The 21,992-nt window shown below is 42.4% G+C and overlaps 1 long non-coding RNA gene across 1 annotated transcript in view; it reads right to left on the bottom strand.

Annotated features, from left to right (window-relative positions):
- The window catches only part of LOC141934110 (uncharacterized), a 43,656-nt gene extending 24,371 nt beyond the window's left edge, over window positions 1–19,285 (bottom strand). The window contains exons 1-3 of the long non-coding RNA XR_012626278.1: window positions 19,199–19,285; window positions 16,563–16,643; window positions 4,706–4,767 (exon numbers count right to left, since the gene is read on the bottom strand). This is a non-coding gene — a long non-coding RNA (uncharacterized LOC141934110). The remainder of the gene's footprint in view (window positions 1–4,705; window positions 4,768–16,562; window positions 16,644–19,198) is intronic.
- Window positions 19,286–21,992: the final 2,707 nt, after the last annotated feature.

Here is a 21,992-nt window from a genome sequence, read left to right as displayed (position 1 = left end):
GGGGTTTCCTTCCATTCCCCCAAAACAGTCAGTGTTGTCAACAGCCAAGACTGGAGATAGGGCTGAGTGGACCCTTGGCCAGATCCAAGGTGGCAATTCATGGTGTCCTTTAATTTTAGAGTGCACATTAATATCACACAAATGAACATACCCAGTGCTTTTTACCCTGCTTTATGGGGCTCTGAAGTCCTTTGCTGGTGAACTAGCTGCCAGTGCACACAGGGTATGGCTGAGATTTGGAAATTCAGTTCATGCTTGTGTGAATTCAAGCAGATTCCAGTGCTATGGAAAGCAGTGACACCATCCACCCTCCTTCCTGCCTCCCTCATAAAAACATGCCAAAAATCCAATCGCTTTTGGTGATAGACCTCACTGCAACATAGCTGCGCCTGAAAAAAAAAATCACAGATGCACACTCTGCCTTGAAGCTTCAGCTGGGAGAAATGAGAGTCGCAAGCTTTGGAAATAAATCTGCCTCTCGCTCAGCACCAGATAACCGACAAGTGTTCGTCCATCTGCCGTAAGCAGTCAAACTGTGAGTTCGCTGATGTGATATTATGGTGGTGTAATTGACTGAGGCTTTTTGGACTGTGCTCCATGCCCGTATTCTGGCTCTCCCACAGCAGCATTCGGAGGGTGAGGGCTGAGGGGCAGAGGCACTCCTCGAGACCGGGCTGATGGAGCTGGGTGGCAGCGGTGTGAACGGATGGCTGGAGCAGAAGCACTGCCTGACCGCATTAGCGCTTTCTGCCAGCAGCAATGACGGAGAAAGCTCTCCACAGCTGTCCCTCAAATCTCTGTGCCACATAGTCAAAACCCTTTCTGCTTCACGGCTCGTCTGTAGTGACTTGTATCAGTTACTGGCCCCGGCACTGAACTTCTGCCTTAGCATTTGGGTATCAATCCCTTTTGTCATCACTTTCCCCTCTGGTGTCCTTAAATGGACACGAGGTGCAGGTGATGGTAACACATTCCCTGCGGCATGTGCAGCATCTGGGCAGTGTGACCCACATGCTGGCAGGGCCCACAGCCGTGGCAGTGAATGTCTCCTCCCTTGGCTCAGCCAGTCATGATACCCAAAGTTGCCTCGTTCCCTGAGACGTCCTGAAAACTTTGCTCTTGGTGGAAGGGCTGAGCAGGGGAAATGCTCTTGTGCCCCATGCTGGCATCACTCAGCATCACTGCCACTGCATTTTCCAGATTGAGACAGCCTGGATGAAGCCCGGCTGAGGGTCCCAGGCACAGCTTGCTAGCTGAGGGGTGAAGTAGCACGGTGATGGGGAGGAGATGAAAAAGATGCCACATCCATTGCAAACAGAGACACTGAAGAAAGTGTAGGGAAGATTGCACAGAAGTTGTACCTCATTAAAGGAAACATGCTGAGATATTTTTATGTTGCTGTTACTTATAAAAGACCCAGTTAAAACAGCTTATTATGGTAATTACAGCAATGTAAAGAGAGACCTAGCAAAGATTACAGCACTTTAGTACACCATCATCATGGTTTAAGTGAAACATATTTAGGACTCAAACAAGGCGTCTCCCACATGCCTGGGCAGGGGATAAAAAAAGCAGAAGATCCCTGCATGAGCTGCTCAGGTGGCTGCAACATCACCAACTTGGCAGAAAAGTTGTTGGTGGCTGCTCATCATGAAGCAGAGTAGCCAGAGCAGGCTCGGGTGTGGGGCTGGCACTCTGCGATGGCCAGTGCTCAATGGGCCATGAAGGAGCCAGTGTGTCAGGTGAGAAGAGGCAGAGATGGGCTGTGGGGGAGATGGGGCCCATGCAAGTGATCTTGTAGTGGGCAAGCAATTTAAAGATCTCTCCATCACCACCTCCATCACTCTGTCTTGTGTGGGGAACATGAATCAAGAAAGAGGCCGTGAAGACTCATTGCCACCACACGACCTGGTGCCTCTGATAAATCCCCCGCTTACGCCTCCAGCTTCCAGCAACTGTGAGGAACTGGACCATAGAATTTAATGGCCCTGGTGGGATTTGTCCTCCCTTAATTTATCCAATCCCTTTCTGATACAGAATTTATGTTTTCACCCCTGGAGGTGGTGTCATCTCAGGCTGTGTACTCCTCTGCACCCAGATTTATGTCAGCTTCTAGTTAAAAACTCTCCTTTAATCCTTTACACTGTAAGTGCCAGGTCCTATTTTGATTTTGATAGACCCCATCTTTCCCAGGTAGTCTCCTGCAAGAATTTTCCAACTTCTTAAAAAAAGAATTCAAGCTCCTTTCTAAGCTCCTCACAGATATCTGCATTTCTACACATTCCTCTGCAGGGAGCATCTCACAGAACATCACCGTGAAGTCTGCAACCTTTTTATTTACTGGCACCCACTGATCTTCCCTAGCACTCTCAAAGTGGTTATCTAGATGCTTCAGGAGGTCTGCCACCTTCACCACCATCATGTGTACAGTGGTGAAGCTCTCAGAGCTATCAGAAACCTGGTTTGGCCACCCTGGGCTCAGGAGACAGCTCATTCCGGGGGTGTATGAACTGACTGCAGTGTGTATAACTTACATTCCACTTCCACAGGGTTAAGGGGATTTTGTAGGTGATGCTCAAACCCACTCCTCAGCTGGATTTTTACCTTAATATTGCTTTGCTAACAGCTGTTTTGTTTTTCTTTGAATTATTTCTTCATTCACAGTTTTCTGAGGAGCCAGGGCTGGAGAAGCCTGCAGTCATCTCCTCTCCCACAGCTAAACTACTGCTACAGCCAAATTCTCCTCACTTGGATTGGCTCCCACAGTCCCAGGGGCACCCAGTTCAGCAAAAACTGTAAATGAGTTGATGCAGAATATGTTTTCTCACTAAGGAATAACATGCAGATTTGGATTCACACAATCTGATTCCAGTCTCCTAAAAGGAAGCATGGCATCAAACAAAGCATTACTCAGGTTGGGTTGTCAGCTTACAGTGATTTAAGGTATGTGAGAAGTCAGGCCAGCCAGCAGCATCCATTTCACCCCTTAGAAAATATCTAGATGATGCTTGCCATGCTGAGTGAAGTGTCCTTTCTAACCTCAGAGGAGTGGAGCTCTCCCCCAGTTGCACTGGCTGTTAAGGTGACACCAGGAAAGCTTGGAAAAGGACAGGAATACCTTTTCCTTTTCTAATTCAATTTAGGGAATTTAGAAAGAGCACTTGGTGACAGTTTTAGGAGTGTTGACGCAGGGGTGACAATGATTTTGCAAACAAATGCATGTGAGAGCATGATGATCTGAGTTCCCGTGTTCAACATGGGCATTAACTAGCTGCACAGAGCTGCGCTCTACAGGTCTCATTAAAAACTGGGGACACTGTAGACTGCAAATGTAAAACAAATAGCTAAATCACGCTTTAACTTATTTAAGACTCTCTGCTGAGCACATCCTTACTCCCATTTAGCAGAAGCTACCGCATACCACTCTGAAAAGCCACAGTGAACATACTCCAGACCAGCCTCTCATTGGACTCTGGTGGCTTTCTTCCCTGCAGTAACATCTACAGGTAATATCACTGAATAGAAAACATGGACATTTGTGAGATCTGGTGCAAAATTAGATGAGTATAGCATTCCCTCCAGGTGACAGAAGTGACTGATCCTTGGGGAGCGTGTATAAAACCCTCATGGCACCAGCCCCTGGCAACTAGCACCCAATGCGGACGTGATTTACACCCGTGCTGCATGCGCCTGCACTTTCGGATAGAGGTCCTGCTGTGCTGAGGCCAATGACACTCGATCTGCATTATCACAGATATGTGGCGATCAGCTGAGTGCCTTTTTTGTGAACGAGCCTGACTTACACCAGCGGAACGGAAAGCTGAAACCAGCTTAGGTTTCTACTTCTGCAGCTGCAAGCAGATGCACTGACCCTCTACAGCCAAGTCTGGTTCTGAAAACTGCTCTCTTTTACAGAGGCAATTAAACCCCTCATGTGCAGCCTTGACATTAAAACATATTTAAATTTAAAAGCAATGTTTAGTTGGGGTTTTTTTGCCAGTTTATTTGGATGCCAGAGTTGAGCAGAGACCTCAGGGCTGGTTGATTCATGCCTGTTTCATTTTTCCATTCAATCCATTTTCTCTGAAAAGGAGACATAAGCAGTGAAGCCAATATAGTTTTATTGGATCCAATGCACTGCCACTAAAACAAATATATGTACACTCAGGCCACTACACTTTTATTAAAACAAATAGAATTTAATTCAAACCAGCATTCAATAGCTCAGTTTGGTTTTTGGGTGTTTTGTTGTTTTACCTTTTTTTTTAAAGAGATGAAATTAAATCCTACCAATACCTTTGCTCAATATGTTTTCACAATTGGATTCATTTGATCTAGGCAATATATATTTATCATAGGTAACACATTTTTATTAAAAAGAAATTTACAGAAACCAGGTTTCTTTTGAGCATACAGACAGAAATTCTAACCAATTTTAAGATTAGACCAGGAGGATAGGTGGAGTCTTGATTATTATTTTTTATGCTGGTAAAAAGCACTCTACTTAGGACTTTTTTAGACTACTACACTTGGTGTGATGGATGTCTTCTCAGAAATCAGGCTTTTAGAAGTCAGTATCTTTCTAGAACAAAAATACTTTGTACAGACCAGCAGTGGAAACAAATATAGTGCTCAATACAAACAAATGCAGTCATCAAAGGATTACAGTAAATTCAAATAAGAGCAAGGGAAATAGGGCTTGTACCTGAATCGAGGTGTAGCTGTAGGAAATGGTATTTAGAAGAACCAGCCTGTGGTACTAGACATCTGAAAGAGAAACAGAAAAAAGCTCAATACAGAAATGAAACTGAATTTACTATAGTAGTATTCACTTAATTACATTTCCACATCTGTGTTTGTAGATGAGGTTTTTACAGATGCCAAGAGGAAGTATATTTCCTTTTTCACTAAGTGTGTCTGCAAATCACGCCTAGGTCTCCATGTGTGTCCAATAAAAACCACAGTTTTACAAAAACCTTATTTTGCACTTCCAAAACCTTTTCAGCTCTTTATTCATTGGGATCCATCCTTTGATCTGGAGAGGTTATTGTCTTCCTCGGTCTCCTCTCTTTCCGCTTCAGTTTCTCAGAGAACACAGAATTTTAGGAAAAGTGCATGTAAAACCATTCACCTTTTTTCTTGATGACATTTTGCAAAAGAGGGACTGGTCCTGCTCTGCAAGCCAAGCTGTTTTCTCCCCTCCCCCAAGAAAAACAATTTGGGCAAGTTGTTGAGATGTGCCCAGGTGACAGTGGAGCACATGTTTCAGTCCAAGTCAGGAAAATATGTGCATTTAATCCCCACAGGTTTCTTTGAATTTCTTTCCTCTGTTGTTAACAAAGTTTGGAAATAAAAAAGAAAATTATTTCATAATCTTGTATGAAAATTATCTGTAGCAGATAGTCATGGTCTCCTCTGAGCTCATAGCGGTAACAGAAATGAGGATGCCAGCACTGCGACCATCAGAGTGGCACCTTGGCTGCATTCAGACCTGCCACAGTTGGAAACAGGCACATCCATGACCACTGAAGCATAATTTTGCTTGCTGCTTCAGCACCCCCAAAGCTGACAGAAGATGTTTGGCTTATGAACGTCTCAGCAGGGTTGGTGTCAGAAGAGAGTGCATATAAATACATAGTGGCACAAGGAGGTTTAGTGAGGGAGGAGTCCCCTGTTTTTTCTCCCTGCATCCTAAAAGGCACTGTGTCATGTTGACCTTCCCTCCTGAATCAAGGGCTCTCTCTGGAGTGTCAGTCAGGAAAGCATCATTAGAGAGCGGTGGTGGGGGAGAACTATCCCCTCCATATGGGCTGAACAGCTGCCTTTGCAGACTTCCTAGCCAGGGGAGCAAAGGATTAAGTTCACGACCCATATCTAGACATCCTCCCCCACATTGCGCTGAGTGGCAGTGCTGTGCAGGTGACAAAATGCTTCCACTATTTCCAATCCACTTTGTCAGAGACCAGCTACTGCTCCTTTGCCTCATTCCCAGTGACGACATTTCCAGTCAACAGCTCAGCAGCTGCGTCTGCCCGTCAGGCTTCTCCTCCCTGCCAGCCTGGTGCAGAGAGGGGAAAAAACCCTACCCTACTCTGAACAATTTTAATTAATACTGACATTTATCAAGCCGCAGAGGAAGCAACTGCTGCTCGTTGCTTGGGTTTATGTGAAAATAGTAGAAATAAATGGAACTGTCATAAAGTTGTAGACCATCCCATCTTCATTACAGCTAATGCCTGGGAGAAATGAATTGTGAGTAGCAAGAGATACAGGAGCTCATGGAGAGGCTGATGGACTGCCCAAGCGCTGAGGTTTACTCCAGAAGGCAAGTTATTTCCTAAATCACGCTGCCTTTCTCACTTGTAGACATGCGGGTCTACTTGGGTTGCCTGGAGATAAACTGCGCACTGTGACCCAGTAACTATCACCCAGGTCCCCAGTGCATCACACACCACTCCAGAGGTGGCAGACCCTGTCCCTCATGTGCTTTGGGCACACCGTGCTCTGAATATCCTCTGATGCTTTCAAAGCCCATGTCTGAGTCCTCCCAAGAGCTGCCTGGAGGCACATACACCTTCAACAGGTCTGGTACAGGCTCACCATGGGAGAAAGGCCAAATAACTGTACTATATTGCTGCAAAATGCAAATAGTACATTCTTTTTCATGCAAAGCATGTATAAGGTCCCTGCATCCTTACAAGACACCTTACTCATTTTCTGATCATTCACAGGCCTTTAAAATGTTGTTGTAGAAGCTGTAGCATTATCACAGCTTTCTACCAGGGCAGCCTTTGGATGTTTCTCCCTGCTTATTGACAGCTCTTCCCTGAATTCCTCCATAGCATTTATTTCCTAGCAAAAATGTAAACTATGGAAGATAACAATTTCTTATATCCTGACTCCTGGAGGTAGAAAAAAATTGCTCTTTCTTCACAGATGTGTTCCTGCACTCCAGGTGTCCTTTATTTTAGCTTAAAACCAACAACAAATAAATAAAGAAATAAATCCCAAGTCTCTGTATGATGGGACAGTAGTGTATGTGATTTTCTTTGTAAGAGCTGACCTCATATGCAAGGCTAACTGGTCCACTATATGCTTAAAATACATCATATCAAAAGAAAATTTTATACCCCAAAACCCCAGAAACTAGTATCCCATGAACCAGTTAAAAATGGATGCTCTAAGCAAGGGGTCTGTAGGGCAGGAGAAGCTGATCTGTAATCTCTCTGGGAAGGTTAAGTCCTCCTGTGGCCCCAGACAAGTCCAATGGAGTCCTCTTGGGGCAGATATTGCTGGTGTTGGTTTGTTGTTCTGATATGGACTTGCAGCTCTGGATTGACACCAAGTACTCTTCGGAATGTCATTTTTGCCTTCAATGCTCCAAATTAGCTCTATCTTCCAGGCAGAAAACCATGTAATCACTCATCAGTACTTTCCCAAGCTCTGAAATAGGGCCAAATGCAAAGGAAAACCCAAATCCCCCAAACCCATATTCACTTCTCTAACCCACAGACATACTGTGGGAGTGGACTGATGAATTTCTGTACAGTGCTCGGAAATTACGGAATCAGATCCTGATGGCAAATAGCTATAGACCCGCAAAGTGATAGGCAGCCCCCATCCCACACCCCCTCCCCATACCCCTATACAGAGAGTCATGTACAGCACAGGAATCTGGATTCAGTTGCAGTGCTCAACATGTCAGGATATCTTCTGTAACCCTTATTTTTAATGCAATTGTTTAATACAGTACAATAAAGCAGTCATCCTATAGTGACTTTCAAATGGGCCCTCCGATCCTGCAAAAGCACTGTGAATGATAAATTATTCTTCCTAATATCGCTAAAGTAAAATCCGCCTCTTTTTTCCCCTTTAGCTCTAGCCAGCAGCAACTGTTGGCTACTGATAGCTACAGATGGCACATTTCCCTTTCAGGAAACAAATATTGTTTTATTTCATAGAAAAAAATATCCCCTGTAATGTCAGCTATAAAATACAGTAACTGGTCTTCAGCAATACATTGAATTATACACACCTAACTGTATTGGAGACTATAAATTCATCAGATGGTGCAGGCCAGGGGGCTTGTGGAGTGGAAGGGATTTGTCTCTTGTCCCCCTCCAGGGAGGACTGTCACCCTAGCACTGAGATATTGCTTGAGCGGTGGCTCTCCAGGGGCAGAAAAAGCAGAACTTGCTGAGTCTGTTTGCGATGTGCTTATCTATTATTGACATTCATATCCCGTAATAACTCAGGGAATAAAAATAGAAAATGTGCCAACTCAAAACATCTTTGGATCCTGAAATGACAAATTCCTACTGCAGGAAAGAGACTGATTGGGTTCCTGCCAGTCCAGTCCCTGTGGGCAAATACCTTGCCATCCTCTGTGGTAAGTTTTTAGAAACGCTCATGATTGTGGGGATGTGTCATAAAACATAAAAGAAAATCATAAGCAGTGTTAATGTCACTGACATGGCATTAAATCCCACTAGCAGCTGTTCAACAGAGTTACATCATGCATGGTGATAAAAATGATCTTTTTTACATTTCCTAGTATTTACTATTTATTTTTCTCTATTTTTGGGATCCTGGTTCTGTTACCTTTCTCCACCTTATATTGTCCTCTGTCCTTTTCTTCCAGCTTCCCTAAGTACCATGAGGTACCCTCTTAACAGCTTTTGAGAAATATTTCATATCTAGCCAGCTTTGTGTTGATAAAACAACCTTAGAGTTAAGTCTCTTTTTAAACTATGTTTTAACAGAGAAAATAAAAATTAACATGGAATGTAAGAAAATATATGTTTCAGGCTAAAGAAGTAGGTTAAGTTGTTGGGCTCTTTTTCCATACTGGTAAAGATCTTTTTCAATGCTCTGTTATTTGCATTATGGCTTGCATTGTAATTCCTAATCCGTGTCAATTTTGAGCAACTAATTATCAGTAAAACACAACATAGTCTCTTTAAAATGAGAAGTACCCTTGCCTATACTAGTGAACTGTGTTGCTTGATATAACTAACTTTCTACAGTAGTTTTTGCAGTGTCTACTGCTACTTTACCTTCCTCTACTTCTCTCATGAAGTGAGCTTCATTTTGAATAGCTTTGTCAAGGACAGCAAAAATTACCTGATATGAAACCTCAATTTAAAAAAAGATTGTTTCTTCTGAAGTTGCCTTTTTGGGAGAGTTTTGGTTTAGCTGCCAAAATATGAATCACATCAGCACACGACTTGTGTAACAAGGAGTTCTTTGCTTGGTAATTTCTGTCAAGACTACCTGACTAATCCAGTGGTTTTAGGCCAATGTTGAGACTAAGGCCTTATTGCTTTTAATAAGCCATTTTTATTGTAAACCTACGTATCATGTTTGTTATTTTTATTCATAGAATTTTCATTAGAGATCTGTACCCGAGAGCTATGCATCACTCATTACACGACAATAGATACATTATACTTGTTATAAATTATGCGAATTTGGGGACAAATTTGACCTGATGTAGTCTACAGTATTAGTTCATTAAATGATAACGTTGGGTTTATAGCCCCTGCATCTGTATGGGGGACTGGAGGTGTAAGCTAACGCAGGGAGAAAAGCACAGTATACCCCTAATTTCAGTCTATGCTTCTCTGTCTTAATGCAAACAATCAATCATTATAAGAAGGAAGCACGATACCGATCCTTTCCCCACTGAGGTCAAGTAGTGACTTTGAAGTGAGAGAACTGGATTCACTGATAGAAATGATAGACAATTAGTGCGTGCTGTGTTTAATTGGAATGAATGAACTTGATTATTTGGTTTCCAATAAAGCAAAATAAATGGTACATAAATCCATTAATAATGAAGAATCTTTGGTTGTTTCTTTGTTGTTATTTTTGATGCTCAGAAGTGGGTCACTTGGTATGTGCATAAACAAAGAAGATAAATGGCTAGAAGAGGAATGAATTTTCCATAACCTGATTAAAGGATACGTCTGGCTCCTCGGAGAATGTTATAGTGCTTAATGATTTTGTTGTTGCTGATCTTAATGTGTCTAATGTTTGCTGTTTAAGAAAATCAAGAAAAATGTTAAAAGGTTGCTCCAGAAGGGAGCTGTCAGCCAGGAGGAGGAGACAGCCTTGTTTGCCAACAAATTCTCCACTGGCAAAGTGAAGAGAGAGAAAAGACCCCTCCCATCCCCATCCCAGGGTAAAACCTCACTGGATCTAAAATGAAGGGCCAGTAACCTCTGCGATGTGACCCCCAAAACCCTTGACGGCAGCCCGGAGCCCCAGCTGGAGCGTGCATGGCACAGCAGCATGCACACAAGCTTCAAGTACATGCTCCCTGGCAAGCCTTGTGTGTGCCCCAACACCTGGGGCCGGGGAAGACATCCCAGTTTAGATGTACCCCTATAGACCCAAGATGCCCGATTTTTCAACATCCTTTTCCCCAGAACTGAACATCATTGCTGCTGAGAGCTGGAGCACCCCTCTGCAGGACAGGACCAGACCTTACACACATGGTCTGACCTTGAGTGCCCTTGTATCCTGTGCACGGGAAACCAAATTCAGACTCTTTGCTGTCTGCCTCCATGCAATTCATATATGACAAGAAATGAGTCTCAGGCATGGTGCTGCTACCACATCCAAGCTGAGGAGCTGACAATCCCCCAGGGTGGGTTGCTGTCCTGTGGCAATGCCCCTGCACCTCCCCATCCCTGGAAACCCTTGCAGGGAGGAGACCGAGACCAAGACCAGCCTGCTTTTAGCCCAACATGTTTGGTTGATGTCCTGATATAAATTTAGATGTGAATGTCCCTGGATCCCACTGGTTAGATACAGGCTCTGCAGCCCCAAAAATTTGCACCAATTCTTGGTATCACAATCCCCCAGTCACTGCACAAAGTTCACTTTTCTCCCCCGCTGCTTTATCAGAATCCAAGAGTTCCCAGGATAGTGTATGCTCTTTTGGCAGTGGCTGTGAGACTAGACTTAAAATACTAATGGGCTGTGTTATTATTTTAGCATGCCACTAGTACAGTTCTGCTCAGTGCAAACTAGGGGAGGGAACTGGCAGATGCTAAGAGATAGCAGCAACAAAAGTTGAGAAAAGTTGCATTGACAAAGAAAAGACAGTTACCTAGCCTGAAGGGCTTTCTGCCTGCCAAATTGTGAAAGTCTGCTACAGACAAATGGAGCCATGAGAACTCCTAAAAGAGAAGGCGCAAAAAAACCCATATAATATCATATGAAGGCTCCTTAGTAGTGTGAAATGACAAAGACCTTAACCAGAGGAGCTGTTATTAGTGATCCCCGAAATGACAGTTAGGAGGATGGTGACAGTAATAATATACCTTTGAAGGATAAAGCCTTTATTAAGAAAAAATTAACAAAGTTAATTTCTAGTATTATTCAGTAATGTGACTAGGGTGACACAAAGGTTGAATTTGACTCCCTTTAGAGTCAATACTTTTCAGGAGTCTGCATCTCCTTAAGAAAAGAAGCTCTATTTATTTCTTGCAGATCTGTTTGCACTTTGTATAGCTACTGCCATAATATCATCAAGCCGGTCTTTGTTAGCTAAGGATCCTTTTCACATCGCTCACCATTTTAGTTCCCATAACAACAGAATACATTTGTAATATGGAAACTCAGCTTCTTTCTAGCCTGTTGGGGTAAGATTGCTTCCTCCACTTAAAAAGAAGCTTGTAACACACTAGAGGTTTGTGCAAACCTGAAAACTTGTGGTAACACAGTAGGTGATCTGATGAAAAGTGCTTAACTTCCATATTTAAACATCTTCAGGTGAAGCAACAATTTCAAATGCCTGCAGCTTTTGGCTTTGGTGTAGCCAGAAATTGCTATATCATATCTGCATTTCTAATTAAGATATAAAATGCATGGTTTTGAATGTGTCTTTTTAGATTCCAGCAAATTCATTGTGTGTTTATGAAAACACACAGCCATACCAAAGTTGGCTAGCCTAGCAAGGTTTATCTTCAGCCTATAGCTCTTTCCCTGAATTCAATACTGCAGGCACAATTTAATGCAAACCCAATTTATGACTTAATGCTCCAGGGACCATAGTGGGAGATTGTTACATTATTCTTTTCTAATCCTATTTGTGTTTTAATTTGCTAAGTCTGTAATGAGGTGCATGCCTTGAATAGATTCAAGATCTTTCACATTGCTTTTGACTTTGTTTAATATAATAGATTGTACAGTTTGCATTCAGAATTGAGGTGTTCCAGTCAGTACTATCTCTTCATTTTCAAAACTAGAGTGGATAAAATTATGTTCTGAAAGTAATTGTATCCATGTTTCCTTGTTTATCACTTAATGGTTTATTTCCTGTTATAATTTTCTGTTACAATATGTGAGGTCACAAAAATCAATTCTCAGTGGACTCTGGCTTGACTGTTCGAAATTACTCCCCCAAAGCCTCTGAAAATATTATGGAGAAAATAAAGCACTGGGTAGGAAGTGGCTGGCTATACTGATTCTTTTGTATTATTGCTTCTTTGATTTTTTGTGCTGATGAAGCTCTAGTAGAAATATAGAGAAATGGAATAAAACATCAGCTACAGAAGATACCCAAGTGATGCTAATCAACATACCTCTATTTATGCCAGTGATTTATGGCGATAAACCTACCCCAATATACCCAGGGCATTTTTGTTCTAAAATTTATTGCCTGTGATCCCAGTTGCCATTCATCTACATGGAGAATAGAAATCCCATTTCAGATAATTTCTTGATTTTAACTTTGTTTTCATTTTGTTTGGAAGAGAAAGAAAAAAAATCCCTCCACAAAATATTTTATTTTCATGACCGTATAATAAAACATACAATACCACAAAAACATAACAATTCAGAAAGAAAATGTATTTGAAAAGGAAAAATTCAATGCCTTGTCTCAAAATGTCCAGACAGGGAGGGAGGGAGGGAGGGAGGGAGGGAAGGAAGGAAGGAAGGAAGGAAGGAAGGAAGGAAGGAAGGAAGGAAGGAAAGCAGAGAGAAGAAGGGAAGGAACTTGAGAAGCGAGAGAGGGAGGAAGGAAAGCAATACTATCACAGTGAGTTGGATTTTAAGAGGACTCTTTTTTTTCAGACAGCATGCTGTAGTAACAACATTTTTCTGATTGGTTCTCCTTGCTGTATCATACAAATCTGTGTCCTGAGTCCTCTTCTGCCTATAAGAGCCATACTGGGAGGAAATCAGGTTTTTGGTTCCAAATGCATGGTCAGAGCCATTTGCTCTTTTCTGAGTTCTGGCACTGTAGAAATCTCTATTACACTCACAAAATGCAGCTAGAACAGCTACGGCATCACTGATCCAAAATAAGCTGTGGGTAGACACTCCATAGAGTACAGGAAACAGTGTTTGCACACACTTTTTGTGTTTAGTACCGGTGTCAGTTCTCATCTGGATGAACTCGGTGAGGATGTGTCCCAGCTAAATACCTTCTTGTAACACCAGTCAGCCATTCCTCTTGATTAGCTAGGTAATTCTGGGTACTTTCTCCCATGTTTTCCTTTCCTGGGTATTGTTTTTCCTGGCTCTATGCCCCTGGGGACAGGCAGAAGCCAAAGAAGCCTGGGATTTTATCAAAATCAAAAGACAGGGGGTTATCTTTTCCCATGTTTTTGCTCCCTAACGAATGTATCCACCCAAAACCTGTCATCTATTGCAACAGCATCACACAATCACCCCTTATGAGTTGCAAATGCAGGAGTCCAAATATGCCTCGGAATAGTGAAAGCTTTTCTAATTTAATTTCTTTTTCAAGTATGCTTTCTGTTCACTTTCCACATAGCCTTGAGGACTAATAAATCAGAATTATGGAAAGCTTACAGAAATCTTGCATCATATTAAAAGCTGCTTTTAATTTGTGAAACCTCCACTCATGCCAACAGATACTTCAGTTCCTTATTTCATCAAAGTGAGTGTGAAGTAACTCCAGCCTTCCTCAAATTTCAGGATAAGGAGAATGACGATTTTGAATTCATATCTCTGGCTCTGAGCAGTTGGGTGCTGGATTGACTGCTGCAATACCCTTATTTTCCATTTTGGATGTGGCTAAAATCTCTCATAAACTTGATTTTGGTAAATCCAGACAGTGGGAAACTCCTAAGGACCAGTGAGGCCCTACACTGTCTGACATTTTTAAGCTCTGAGAAAGTATCTGTGGGTATAACAATGCCATCCAAGGAAACTTCAACACCATCCTTGGTTTGATACTGAACACAAAGCCTGAAACTCTAGTAAATACCTTACAGGTAAACTAAAGCAATCTTTAATTCAGATGGCTGAGAATGGAAGACAAGTCTTATCAGAACATCCGTTGGTTAAGAGTAATTATTTTTGGATGCGTACTGTCTAATTTGTTATAATGCACCTGCTCCCACTCACACCAGACAGCATCTGGTGATGATACAGATGGGAAGGACACAAGACGACACAAGGGGTTTACTCGGGGGATGAAGTAGCATATCCACAGACATAATGAATAGAAAACACCCAAGTCTAGATGGAGGATTTTCAGATAGTCTTCTTCATAGACCACAAGTGGCCTTTGGAGTCCTACTGGATCATCTGGAGAATAAAGTATATTCTTTAATTACTGGAGTTCCTGACACCAGGACTGATACAATCCCCCAATATTTCAATGACTGATACAATCCCCCAATGCTTCATTGAATCTTGCTGTGGCACAAAAAAACCCCAACCAAGAAGTATGCAGGCTGTGTGGTGGCTGCTTCCAGCAGACATGGTAAAATGGCTTTTGAAATTGGAGCTGGATGGTTTTCAGGAAGGGCTGCTGGCCATGAGCTAGAGGAGGAGCCCATCAGATCCATGAGAGAAACTTAAAAATGACACTCCTGACTGTCAGTCACTGCCTGCTTCTGTTATCCCCCAAGTAGTTCTGGATTAAGTGCACTGGAGCTCTAAATATTCCCTTCAGCAACTTTAAAGGGTTAAGTGACATTCAGCATCTAACCCTCAGCTTTGTGTGCTGCAGGCAGCCAGAATCTCACCCTGCATGGGTTCTCAGGGAGAGGGCACAAGGGCTTCTGAAGCGGATCTTTGGTGAAAATGAGATGCTTGACTCCAACAGTGCAATGCTGGAAACCTTTTCACAGCTTCCGCCTTGCCTAAATCCATCAGTGCCGCCTCTCTATTTCACTTTCACACAGAGTTATGCCTCTCTACTCTGCCCTGACCTAGCCAGATTGAGAAATTAGATAAACTTCCACATTAGTCCCCAGAGGGCAACCTTCAGACATGACTAACACACCACTGGGACCAGCCTGTGCTTAGCCGGCTACTTCACTGCTGTAGAAGATGCAAGTTTGAATCTTCTCAGGCAGAGGAAAGAGCTGAATGCATATTTCCCACTCCCTGGGTAAGTGATCTGCCACCCGGCTTTTATATAAAAGCAAAGGATGATGCACTTTGCATATGTTCTCACTTACAAGAAAGCAGCAGCAGCAGCTACCCCCTCTTTCTTCCAAAATTTCCTGTGGACTCCAGAATTGTCAGTGTGTTCATTTCCTCTGCAAATGCCCATTGGACTTAGATCACTCAAGGATTTTAGTCAGAGCAGAGCTCAGTTTCTGGGTCTTGGACAGTCCTGGGTCAAGTGCTGAGCTGCTCAGGATGGAAAACACAACCTGAGGGGCATGGATGAAGGTTGTTGGGCGACAAGCAAGCAGGCCTTTAGGCTTGTGTGTTACACATTACTTGAAGATGGGCTTCCTCTTAACATCAGCCTTCTAATGGTTGAGCACCTCAGGTACACTCATCTTGACTTCTTGAGTCAACAGGGAGAGATATGGGTGCTTCCCAGAGCTGACTCACTTATCAAAGGAGACTCACCTTTGCTTACTGCAGGCACCTCAGGACATAGTTCCACTTTTCCCTGGAAGCAGCATGAGTTTAAAGCTCCTTGTCCTTCCCCATGCACACCTGCAGCTCACATTGGCTTGCAGGCTGCCTTCTAAGCTGGGACAGTGAGATCTTGTTAAAGCAAAGTAGGAATTGCCCATACTGCTGCCCCTGTCATGTTGAGGTTTAGTTTTGACGTCTTTTTGTTCAAGACTGTCCAGATAGAATAATTGGCTTTCTGTGACAGTAGGAAAAAAGAGTATAGGAGTATGAGGGAAGGATGTCTCTTACCTGCTAGTGTCTTAGGAGGCATTTATGAGAGGACACGTCTTGTTTATTATGGGAGGTGCATATTAAAGAATTAGAATAAATTTGTGACTTGACAGTTGTCAGTGTGTGGCAAAGAGCAATCTCACAGTGACAATGCAGTCAGTAGAGCCTATGGGACCCCATGTCTAAAGAACAGAGACTGCTGGAGCTATGGGAGAATCTCCATCAGCTGGCAGCAAAATGCACTTGCAGAGAGTAGCAATGCACATTTGGCCAAGGGAATATTTCCCATCATGGGCTAGGAGGGCTGCAGTGCCATTCCTCACCTCACTCACTAATTAGTCCTTTAAGCTCCAGGTCGCACACCTGTACAGCACACCACCACCTATTTTCACTCACACTTCACACAAGTAACAGGCACCTCTCACCTGCAGGTCACAGAAGCTGAGGCTGCTTTAACAGTAGAAATCCAGGCTGCTGCAGACCACGGAGACACAGGCAGGGAAGCACTTTCAACAGTGGAAAAAAAATTCAGTGTCCACAAGATAAAATGTGTTCAGTGGGTAATACACTGTCTGCATGCTAAAATTCCTGGAGGTACTTAGACTTCATTTTTGCATATGCTTATTGCTTAGTCTCAAGTATATTTTTCCTAAAAGCATTAAATATTTTGTTATAATTCCTTGAAGACAGAAAGCATCCATTCCTCCACAAATAAAATCAGATATTTGTGTTTGTTCCTTTCTATAGATGCATGTAGGGAAGTGTGGGTGTACTTCTATATCTCTGTATTGAACATAATATTGTGCTATAGAGGTATGTAACCTTATAGTGGTTATTAAAAAAAAAAAAAAAAAAGGAAAAAAAGGACAGCTGTTAGGTGCTCTTTCCAGAAAGCTTAAACAGTGGTAGCTGACTTTTATCATGGCACAGGCATGTATTAGCCAAAATAATCCTTTAACAGTTTTTTAGTACCCAACTATATGTTCTGTTATAAGGAATAGCAAATGTTTAATCATAAATATTTTAATGGCTTCAGGGATTCATGGTATTCAATGACTGTGTTAAATGATAATAATCACATCTGGTTTATTACTATAGTAATTCAGCAGCTTCTCTTCAGTAGTTATTTTTTATTATATGTGCTGTGCTACTGTCATGGTCATTTATAGCGGTAATATTTTAAAGTGGCTCATTTGTTTGTTTAAGGACAGTTTCACAATATATTTCTGTATTAATATACATTTTGTACTATTATTTCCAAGCTGCCACTGGAAAATTGATCCTAGCTTGTTACGATGAGAGGGGCTGGGACTTGTGCAGAATGCCAACGCCTAGAGTGAGTGACAGAGCAGATGGGTAGTGTACTGGTCTCCACTGGGGCTGTAATTGCTGTTGAGTTTTATTCATAAATGAAGGGGTCCATTAAGAAATAGTTAACCAATAATAAACACGAGGGGAGGATTTGAATCAGGCAGAGCACAGACAGAACCAGAAAAATACCATAGCTAAACAGTCAAAAAGCAACTGGATATGGCCATTTTACACATTATTACCCAATAATACTCTCATTTTTTGCATGCTAGTGCACTTATAATGGAGGGACTTTTACTAGGGAGACAAGGGAGAACTGATTGATTTTGCTGATCGTTTTATTCAGATACCTGCCCACTCTCAGTCACATGAGAGAGGTCTCATTTATCTTAATGGGATCACTCATGAGCGTAAAGGTTTGGAGGATCAAGCCATATATCAGCACAAATGGGAAGAAAGTAGCAGGAGTTAGTTATCAAATTAGAGGAGGGGCCACTCAAGACTGAAAAGACCTTCCCGTTGTTATTTTCTCCCCTTGGAATTGTGATTTTCTAAAAAACTCATGTTCCACAGGGTGCTGCATTTCCTGGCCATGGCATCCTCAGGCATCTGGGATTCAAATTACTTACCTGGAGAAAGTCACTGGGCAACACAGGACACAAAGGAAGGGCTTGGAGAATGGCATTTGTGAAGATGCAGCGTTCCCTCATCAAGCCCTAATAGCACTGATGACTACTCCCTCTCTTAGCAGCCCAAGCCTGGAAGGTTTATGTTGAAGTTAAGGGCAGCAGAGCAGTTCCTGGCCATGATGACTCACATCAGAGCTTACCCAGTGTATTGAGACCTTTCATTGCCTTTATAGCCAGTACAAAATAATTAAGAATCATATTTATGGGTGTGAAAGATAGAGATAAAAGTAATTTGTAAATGTTGCCTGTGGAAGAAAAACTGGTAGAGCAAGGGTTAACTTTCTGCTCTCTCATTTTTTGCTCCTTTCTCTCTCTTTCCCCTCCCTTTCCCGCTTTTAATGACCTGGTGAAGGAAGCTCTGTTTAGTTCAGCAAAACCTCTCCAATATCCCACCACACAGGATGTATTGAATTGTTGCAGCAAAAGTTAAAAGGAAACTAAGGACAATTGTTAGTGCTTCTTTCCTGCTCCATTTTCTAGTTGGTTTGATTGGTTGGTGGGCTGAGGGTAAATGGCTTTTATAGCATTGAATGATGAATGACTCTGAAATAAGTCTGTAACCAGAAGTGCCGACTGACATGCTGCTGATTTAACTGACATACAGGGTTATGTTTGTATAGAGTCACTTAAATAAACATGTGTTAGGCTGGAGACCAACTATGCCAGCACTTCTTCTTTGCTTCCCCTCCACCCTCCATTTATCACTGAAAGATAACAGTAATGATTTGATCTTCCTATCAGTCATTCATTATATTAATTAATTCAAATGTAATTGTTTTAAATGCCTCTCCATTGCTGTGGGTACTTTGTACAGCACTTACACACACTATCAGAGGACAAAATAAATCCTCAATAAAAAGATACACTCATCAAACAGGCTCCTTCAAGCTAGCAGTCCCTTTCATCCCGCAATTATCTCCTTAGCCTTCAAAGCGGCCTCTCCCTAAATGCTCGGGAAAATAAATGGGTCCAGAAGCTTGACAAGGAGTTCAACTAATCCCGGCTGTTACAAAGGAGCCAAAGCAAATTCCTCAGAAAAACTTTCCTCTACTCTTACTTACCTTTGTGGAATGTTGGTTCCTTTGTGGCTTTCTGTGAAGCTTCATCAAAACTTGTAAAGGTCTTTATTCCTCTTTATGGCTTTTTTTGTCTCCCAAATGAAGTGCAGAAATAAATTTCTAATCTAAGCTTTACAAATATAAATACTGGCATTGAAATGCACACTTCTGTACAATTATAGCAGGCAAGTCAGTAAGCAACAATCTGTTTTTAATGTGTAAATCAGGGAAGAATGCAAAACCAGGATAAGAATTTATGCAAGGGCCCTTCCTCTGAGTAGCTCTTCCTCTTGGCTTTGGGATGCCTGGCTGATCTAACACTCAGCAAAGCTTTATTGCAAGATTCAGACAGGCTTAAGTTTTAGTAACTCACACATTGGAAATATATGGTTACTCAAAATGCCAGTGTGAGATAGCATCTATCATAAGACTGTGGTTTAGGCCCACAAGGATGGACTCCTTTCACATGAGGGAGTAAATGTAATTTAAAAATTCTGTCAACTGCATTTACCCTGATTTTATTCTAATACTCTATTTGTTTATTTCCCATTGCTGTGCACTGGGAGTGAACTCTGCCTTGCCACAGCCAGTCTCCAATTTCCATAGCAGCTTCCACATTCCATAGCAGCACAAAAGATTATCTATCCAAATTAGAGAAAGACCGGATAAAATAAAGCACTGGCTTGTTTGTCTTAATCATCTGCTATTGCTAGGTTGTATAAAATCCTCTACGTCTGGGTCACCACTAAACCTCTCCCTGGGGTTGCCCAAGGATGAATAAGGTCATCTGTTTTCAGACCATTCTGCCCATGCTGCCATACAGAGTAGAGGACAAACAGACTTTGCTAGTGACCACAGCAAGATTTTTAATGCACTCAGTTACTAGATGCAGAAAAGCCTCCTAACCCTCTCCAAGATGCTAACCCACACCCAAGCCTTCAGAATATTCCTGTAAAAGGCTTCCTAATCCTGGGGTAGCTGAAGTAAGCAGAAAACGAGCTGGCAACTGGCTTCAGCACTGTTTGAAGTCAACTGTTGGGGCAGAAGCAGAAGGAATGGAAAGGACAGCTCTGCAAAGACTTCTGGACCCCAACTGCCTCAACTTTTGCCTCTATCCAGCTGAGCCGGGAAACTGGCAGCTGGCGGGAGCTTTCCCAAACTTACACCACCTGCTGCTCACACCCCCATGCTTCAGATAAGTCAAATGGAAAGTGAATTCTTAAAAAGCACATGGTAGGTTCATGGTGTGAATCAAAACTGGAAGGAAGTTGCTGTAGATGCTCTTGAGAGCTTTGGTTTCAGTCTTAAATGGCTGTTTTAATACCTTTAATAAAAGGGTGAGATATAACTTTTCCTTGCTTGCTCAAGACACCCAGATGCCTATTGCCCTACTTTGAGCTTGCTTTAATGACGTCAACCCAATCCTTGGAATGAGATTGCTAATTAACTCACCCCCCTTCTCCTGCTTTGTCTGAAAAACAGCCTCTTGTGTTGGAGACCTGAAGAATTACAGGACATAGCAGTAGCTGTTGCATTTAATATCTTGGCAGTGTGACGGATTTAGCACACCCTTGTCTGGCTATTTGGATTCTGGAGAACACTGTATGCCTGATTTCTATCAGGTCTAAGCAATGTCTCTTTGGGGGCCTAAATTACATGACAGAACCCCTTTAAGGGAAAAGGAAAATGAATACCACCCTCTATAAATTAGCTGGAACAAACAAACTAGTTGCTCAAAGTTACTGTACTCCTGCCAGGAGTCATAAACTAGCTAGCTGTGTTTAAGAAAAGTAAAAACTGTTTTTCCTACCATGGAATAAACAGTCTCTGGGTTCTATTCCTAACCACAAATGGCAAATGTATGCAACTCTTCGAGAACCAAATTCTGCTCACTTTCCAAATTCACTTAATCTCCAATCCTTGGAGATTAATTAACTCGACGGGGAAGCCAACACTGAAGCTGGAATAGAGGTGTTTTTTGAAGTAAGTGCTGTTCTGTTCATCTAAAGAAGCTGCTCTGCTGAGAACAGCAGAAAAATCTGCAATATTTAACCTAGATGCTCCTGTTTTCCAGTTTTGCAAGTAAAGTCTTGATTTTAAGTAAGAGACCCAAGAAATAGACACTGGGTACAGATATGACCACCTTTTAAGTGAAAGAGAAAGCATTTATCTACCTCCAGAATTAATTGCAGAGATTTCTAAAGAAACCGCAGAGTGAGCACACAATTCACGGAACGTACGCAGTATACATGTGGTGTGGGGAAGGAGTTTTTTGGCTTTTCCATGGAAAGAGCTAATACTCCAGTCCAGAATTCAAAAAGGCGGAGTGATTGGATCATCCCATTCACCACTGAGAGTTGCTGCCCAACCTCACACAGTCTCCTGGCAGTGAAACTCACAGGGATGCCCAGTATTCCTCCATGCCTCATCACTTGCAGATGAAGGCAGGGAGTGTGCATAATGCCTTCAGAGGGCCCATTCCTCTCCCTACCAGAGACACCCCACAGAGTCACCACTGTGAGTTCAGCTGGGGTACCTGGTTGCTGCAGCACAACGCTCATTGCTGAGCAGTATTACTCCATCCTAAAAGTCTCTATCAGTGTGGTTTCAGATTTCCCTTTAGGGGCATCACCATGTTGTGCAGGTCAAACTGATCAAGTCCACATCTATGTAAGCACAGCCATGGGCATCTCTGAAGTGAAAAAGACCCACAGTAATGCCAAATACTGCTGAGAGATGTTTGTGACATGAATTTGGATTTAACTGAGGCTGAACAGAGATCAGCAAACTCATTTTG

The sequence above is a fragment of the Strix aluco genome, chromosome 1 (genome assembly GCF_031877795.1).
Source record: "Strix aluco isolate bStrAlu1 chromosome 1, bStrAlu1.hap1, whole genome shotgun sequence".
Lineage (NCBI taxonomy): Eukaryota > Metazoa > Chordata > Aves > Strigiformes > Strigidae > Strix > Strix aluco.
The sequence above is the reverse complement of the archived record's forward strand: the minus strand, read 5'-3'. Positions and strand labels throughout refer to the sequence as shown.